Source organism: Triticum aestivum, chromosome 7B, assembly GCF_018294505.1.
Source record: "Triticum aestivum cultivar Chinese Spring chromosome 7B, IWGSC CS RefSeq v2.1, whole genome shotgun sequence".
NCBI classification, from domain to species: domain Eukaryota; kingdom Viridiplantae; phylum Streptophyta; class Magnoliopsida; order Poales; family Poaceae; genus Triticum; species Triticum aestivum.
In genome coordinates, this window is record NC_057813.1 from 104,315,568 (window position 1) to 104,322,330 (window position 6,763).

Below are 6,763 nucleotides of genomic sequence, written 5' to 3' on the forward strand. Positions count from 1 at the left end.
GGAGCTAACCGGCCATCAATGGTCAACCCGTCTAGCTTGGCTTCAACTGTAGGGTAGCAGCGGTGGCCTTACTTGGACCCGAGCGGCGGCGACCTACTGTGTTCTACTCTTCCTCGTTTTCTGTGTGGCGCGGCCTCGTTGGCAGCGGGGCGGGGCCTTGGCGGAGCCGGCGATGTCCTCTGTCTCGTTGCCGGCGGGCGGCGCCTCAGCAGAGCGGTGGAAATCCTCCCCCATGTTGCCGGCAGGGTGGCGCCTCTGCCTCGTTGTTGGCGAGGCAGGGCCTCAGCGGAGCCGGCGGTGTCCTCTGCCTCGTTGTTGGTGCCGTAGGGCCTTGGCGGAGCCGGCGGTGTCCTATGCCTCGTTGTTGGCGCTGCGGGGCGTCGTCGACGCCAGCGGAGCGGGGACTCGTCGGAGTCGGCATTGTCCTCTGCCTCGTCCTCGGTCTCGCCAAACAGTACCTCGCCTGCTTCATCGCCCTCTTTGCTAGCCTCTTTGTAGGCGGCCGCAACCTCCGCCACCCGCATGCGGTACCGCCAGCGCTTGAGGCGGCCCTTGCCGGCGGAGCGGCACGAGTCGAGCAGCGCCTCCTGCTCCGCCCGCTCCATGGCGATCTGCTCCTCTGCCTGCAGGTGCTCCTGGAGGAGATGGTGGTTGTAGGCGGCGTCGGCCTGCGCCTCCCGGAACTGCTCCTCACGCATCTGCCTCACCCTGTCCATATATTGGGCACGAGCCTCGCTGACGGTCATGGTCAATGCACCAGCGAGGATCGCGTAGAGGAGGGGGTTGGCGCCGGATCGTCGACTACCATGTTCTCCATTGGGACATCGTCGTTCTCTGGCTGCCTGCCGGCCAGCCGGTCGGCAGCAATGGCTGCTATCTCCTTGTGGTCCGTCGTTTGCCCGTCTCGAAGAGCGCTGGAGCGCGAGGAAGCCATGGTGGGCAGTAGTGGTGTGGACAGGAGAAAGGCAATGGATGCGGATGATTGCGGCTATGGTCGGCTTATATAGCAATGGTGGGCGGGCGGAGGGACGGACGTGTGACGTTGGAGTAGCCGCCTCGGCAACCGTATATCATTAATGTGTGCGGCAGATGCACGGACGGACGACACTTGTGTCATTTGAAGGATGAGCAATTGCCTGCACCGGGAAGTGGGGCGGCCGGTGCTGACTGTTTCGAGCGGAAAGCGCGCGCGCGCGAGGAGATCACTTTACTTGGATAGGATGACAATGGGGACCCACCAGGTCCAATAGCCTCACGTACGCAAGTGCCCCCTTATTATATATATATATATATATATATATATATATATATATATAACTATAATTTATTTTGCTTCCTCCTGGTTTCCTGACATCACGGTCCCACACCATTGTCTACCTATGTACTCCCTCCTTTCCGGTTTATAGGGCTTATCTCAAAATTTTAGTTTTTCCATTTTATAAGGCTCAATTTGGTTGTTTTCCATCACATGTTCAGATTCCAAGGTGCATTAAATCATTGCATGCAAGTATTAAGAGAAAAATGACCAATGCATGTACTTTATGCATGCATGCAATGCAATTAATGCATTGATAAACATATTTTTTTGAGGATAACAAGAGCATTAATTAGGTGCTTTTGCAAAACTAGAAAAAGTATTCCACCACTCACCATCTACCTTGATTGGTGAGATTTTTGAATTGAGCATTATAAACCGGAAAGGAGGGAGTAGTCAATAAACGAGAGAATTGCACAAAAAGCGGCCGACAGCTGGGACCAAGCAGCTCGAGCAGTATTTGTGTTTTTGAGGTTCGAGCACTGCAAAGTTTTTCGATGTTTACCCCAAATATTAATTTTTCTCCTATGAACAACAACGAAAACATCGCCGCAGGTATTAACTGGGCGGGCTGTGGCCCGTCTAGCCGAGGCCAGATATCCAGCCCAGATATTAATTTTTTTCAAGCTTAAGATGGCTAGCCCAGCTTGTCACATCCCTAGCTTCTGGCATTGCACTAGGATAGTGTCATGTGTGCATCATGTCTAAATTTTTCTTAAACTTGAAATGGGGACTAACAAACCCCAACACCCCCTTTTGCATACTAGGTTCCAACAATTGGAATTTCAAGGAACCCAAAATGCCCTTCAAAAATGTTCACCATCTTTGGTCCTGGCTAAACCCTCTGCCAAAAATGGTTTCATATTTTTGGAGGCTCTTCTGGATTTTTGCACCAAGCCATAAGTATTTGCATTTGGGCAATTTAAATCCTATAAATATTTTAAAATGCCCAAATAATCCTGAAGGTATTTTTAGGCTGTTGAGAATATTTTCAAATGTTCCTTTGAATATTTTCAGGTTTTTCCTAAATGAAATAGTACTTCTACTATTTCAAAACACAGAACAGAAACAAATAAAAAAGTAAAACAGAAAGCAGGGAGAGAGGGTTTTACCTGGCGCTCACCTGGCCTGGCCCAGCACGGCCCAGCCAACTGGCATGTGCCAGTCGTCACCCACCTCTGCCAGTAGGCAGAGGAAGGACAACGCACGGCACGCGCGCGGGCGCCACGCCACCAGGCTGCCTGCCTGCGTCACCTGGCCACCGCGACACCTCGCGTCTTCTCCTCGGTGCTACCTCGGCCCCCTGGACACCACTGTCCCCTCCTCTGCTCTCCCCCTGTCCTCTCCCCCTCATGCCCGAACGGGTCCGTCATCGCCGTTCCCCATAGCCGCAGCCGCAGCCATCCCCGAACCTCTCCGACGTGTCCACGAGCATCGCCACGCCTTCCTCGTCCACTCCGTCCAGCCACGCCCCGCTGGAGGCCCTGTATCATCGCCATCTTCGTCATCTTCGTCGCCGGCCGCCGGAGATCCCCCTCGCCGCCCCGCTCACTCCGGTTCCGCCCCGACCTCGTCGTCTGCTTCGCTGTGAGCCTTTGCCTCTCCTCCCCCTCTCCGTTCTCGCTGCCGCGTGGCATAGCAACCACACCGAGCACACCCGCATGCGCCACCGCCTGAGCTCGCCACCGACGTGGCTCCGGCCATGCAATGACCTCGCCGTCCTGTCCTTTGACCTCCCGCACCTCGTAGGGCTTGTAGGAGTTAACCCCAGGCCTCCACGCGCACCGTAGCAACGGGTTCGAGTTCACCCGAACTCAGGCCGCCGCCCAACTTGCCGCCGCCACAGACCACCCCAGGTCCAGCCACCACCACCATCGGATCCGCCCTGCTGAGGGCGTTCCAACGCGCCCGGCCGCGCGACCTCTTGTCGCCGGAGTTGGCCGGACGGGCAACCCCGCCGTGTCCCGATTAGCACCGGCGGCTAACCGCCGTTCTGGATGACGTGGACACATCATTAGCGGCTAATTGACCCACCAACTAACCCCCCTGGCTCACTGACATGCGGGCCCCACTGCCTAACTAACCAGCTAACAAAAATAGTTTAAGTTTAATCTAAACACAGTGGCCCCATGCGTCAGCATTGACTTTGCTGACGTGGCGTTTGACTGGTCCCACCTGTCTGTGAGTCAGACTAGCCCTGAGTCACTGACCAGTGGGACCCGCATGTCAGGTTTGACCCTGGTCAGCACTGTTGACTTGTTGACGCAGGCATGATGCAGTGCTGACGCAATTAATCTTTTACTGGATTTATTCTTAGACAGGAAATTCCAGAAAATAGCGAAAACTTCTAAAAATCATAGAAATTCAACCGTAGCTCAGAATGAAATAATTTATATATGAAAAATGATCAGAAAAATACAACCTTTCCATCTGTACTAGTTTCATGCATGTTAGGGCAACCTAACCTTGCTGTTTAGATGAAACATGATAATGCATTTTTTAAGTCATAATTTCAATTTGAACTTGAACCTTGGGTTCAAACTAACTCAAACCCATCTGATTATAGTTGCATTAGCCAACACACTCATTTTGCCATGTCATGATCATGCATCATATTGTGCATTGCATTGATTGTATTTCTTCTCTGTTGCCGGTATTTGTCCCCTCTCGGTAGATGATGTTCCGACGTTGTGATCGTTGCCACTGATGAAGACTCAATGCTATCTTCAGAAGTGCCAGGCAAGCAAAACCCCCATGTTCATTCCGATACAATTCCACTCCCTCGCTCCTGCTCTCTTTTATTGCATTAGGACAACAACGAATCATTTGTTACTCGCTGCGGTAGTTGAACCCCTTTATCCTCTGCATGACCTGTCATTGCCACAGTAAATAGATGAAACCCACTAGCTTGAGTAGGAGTTGTTTGAGCCCTGTTGTGCCTACTCATTCATGCTTGTTTGTCATGCCTGCTACTGCTTAGAGTTGAGTCAGGTCTGATTCATCGGGAATGAATCATAGGTGTGTGAACATGTCCTACTATGTGTGAGCTAAGTGTGTGAACACGATTTGGTAAAGGTAGCGGTGAGAGGCCATGTAGGAGTACATGGTGGGTTGTCTCACTGTAACCATCCTCAGGAACTGAGTTCTGTGTTTGTGATCCATGAAACAGCTACTACCACGCATTGGGCCCGAAACCAATGGACCCTCTCGACTTATTAACTGCCGTTGCCTCTGTCCAGGAGTTGCAACTAGTTTCTGCTGTTTGTAGGATATGTGTTGGAGGCCGTGCCGTTTGGGACTGTGAGCGAAACCCCGGCAGGATCTCCTCGCGGATGGAACCCGAATAGGCGATAAACCTGGACTACAGACTTGTGTGGTTAGTCAGGTCGAGGCCGACACCCTTGCTGGGCTTCCGCTTGAAGGTTGCCGAGTACAGGTCGTGTAAACAGCGGTAAGTGGTGAGAGCGTGTGTGAAGAAGTACACCCCTGCAGGGTTAACATCATCTATTCGAATAGCCGTGTCCACGAAAAAGGAATTCTGGGTTGCCTGTATAGTTCATAGACAAGTGAAAGTGGATACTCTAAAATACGCAAGATAAGTGTGAGTGTTATGGATGGCGTTCTCGTAGGGAGACGGGAGCGGATCCATAATGGTGTATTGGTTGGTGAATATGTGGACTCGTGTGCGCCACCTCAAAAGAGTTACTTGCAGTCGTAGTTCAGGATAGCCACCGAGTCAAAGCTGGCTTGCTGCAGTTAAACCCAACCATCCCCTTTGTTGATAATGATGCATATGTAGATAGTTCTGATGTAAGTCTTGCTGGGTACATTTGTACTCACGTTTGCCTATTTTACATTTTTGCAGAGAGATTTCAGTCTCACTAGAGTTCCGCGTGGACTTCGATGTTTAGCTTGTTATCTCAGCTACGATCTTGTGTCCTCGGCAGGATCTGGTAGATAGTTAGGCTTCTCAGCCTTTTTCATTTATAGATGTCTGTACCCAGACATGTTAAGCTTTCGCTCGTGCTTTGACTTGTATGCTCTGAATGCTGGGTCGAGAGACCCATGTTTGTAATATCTCGCTCCTCGGAGCCTATTGAATAAATACTTGAGTTGTAGAGTCATGTTGTGATGCCATGTTGTATTTGCACATATCGGGCATATTGTGTGTATGTTATTGAAATGCTTGGTATGTGTGGGATCTGACTATCTAGTTGTTTATCCTTGGTAGACTCTCTTACAGGGAAATGTCTCCTATTGCTTCCACTGAGCCATGGTAGCTTGCTACTGCTCCGGAACACTTAGGCTGGCCGGCATGTGTCCTTCTTAGTTCCTGTGTCTGTCCCCTCGGGGAAATGTCACGTGATGAATACCGGAGTCCTGTTAGCCCGCTACAGCCCGGTTCACCGGAGTCCTGCTAGCCAAGTTGCTACAGCCTGAATTCACTCGCTGATGACCGACACATTCGTTGCTGGGTCATGTATGCATGTCCCTATAAGTTAGTGCCACTTTGGGTTCACGACTAGCCATGTCAGCCCGGATTCTTTGTCATATGGATGCTAGCGGCACCATCATATACGTGAGACAAAAGGCGCAAACGGTCCCGGGCCAGGTAAGGTGGCACCTATGGGAATACCGTGCGTGAGGCTGCAAAGTGATATGATGTGTTACATGCTAGATCGGTGTGACTTAGGATCGGGGTCCTAACAACTTTGGTATCAGAGCCTGACTGCTTGTAGGATTACCAAGCCAAACTGGTCAAAGTTGAGTCTAGAAGTTCTTTGGTATCCAATGGCCGTCGTGGTTCTTCAACCTTTGGTCTTCTTGCTCCAGCCGCCCAAAGCAGCGCCGGTCGTGGCGCCTGCTCCTGCCTCCCGTGGCCGGCTGTGCTGCCGTAGAGGCCTCACCGCCCCCTACTACTCCCACTGCTGCCAGGCCATCCCTCCACTCACCCACTGACCCACACCCCCTGTTATTCTGTGGCGACGACAGCGTAGACGAACCAGTGAACCCTCGTACTCCTCTCCGTGTGTGCATCCACTGCCGCGTTTTCCCCGGCTCCGCCTCGTCCTCTTCCTAGGCCTCGCCGTCGTCCACCGCCGTGGTGCTCTTGGCGCGATGTGGTCAACGTGGTCAAGGAATGACTACCATCGGACGTGGACTGTACGTGGAGAGGCTGACAGCTGGGTCCACGGCAGCCGCAAGGAAGTGCCTCCTTATTACGCGCAAAATAATTATTCCTCCATCTGACAGCGGGGACCCACCGGACGGGCCACCGTATTTCGCGAAAAAAATGAATCGCCCCCTGACTGCTGGGACCCACGAGCTACATCTTCGCACACAAGGAAGTGCGTCTGAAAAAAAACGATTCGCCCCCTGACTGCTGGGACCCACCAGCTACATCTTCGCACGCAAGGAAGTGGGTCCGAAAAAAATGATTTGCCCCCC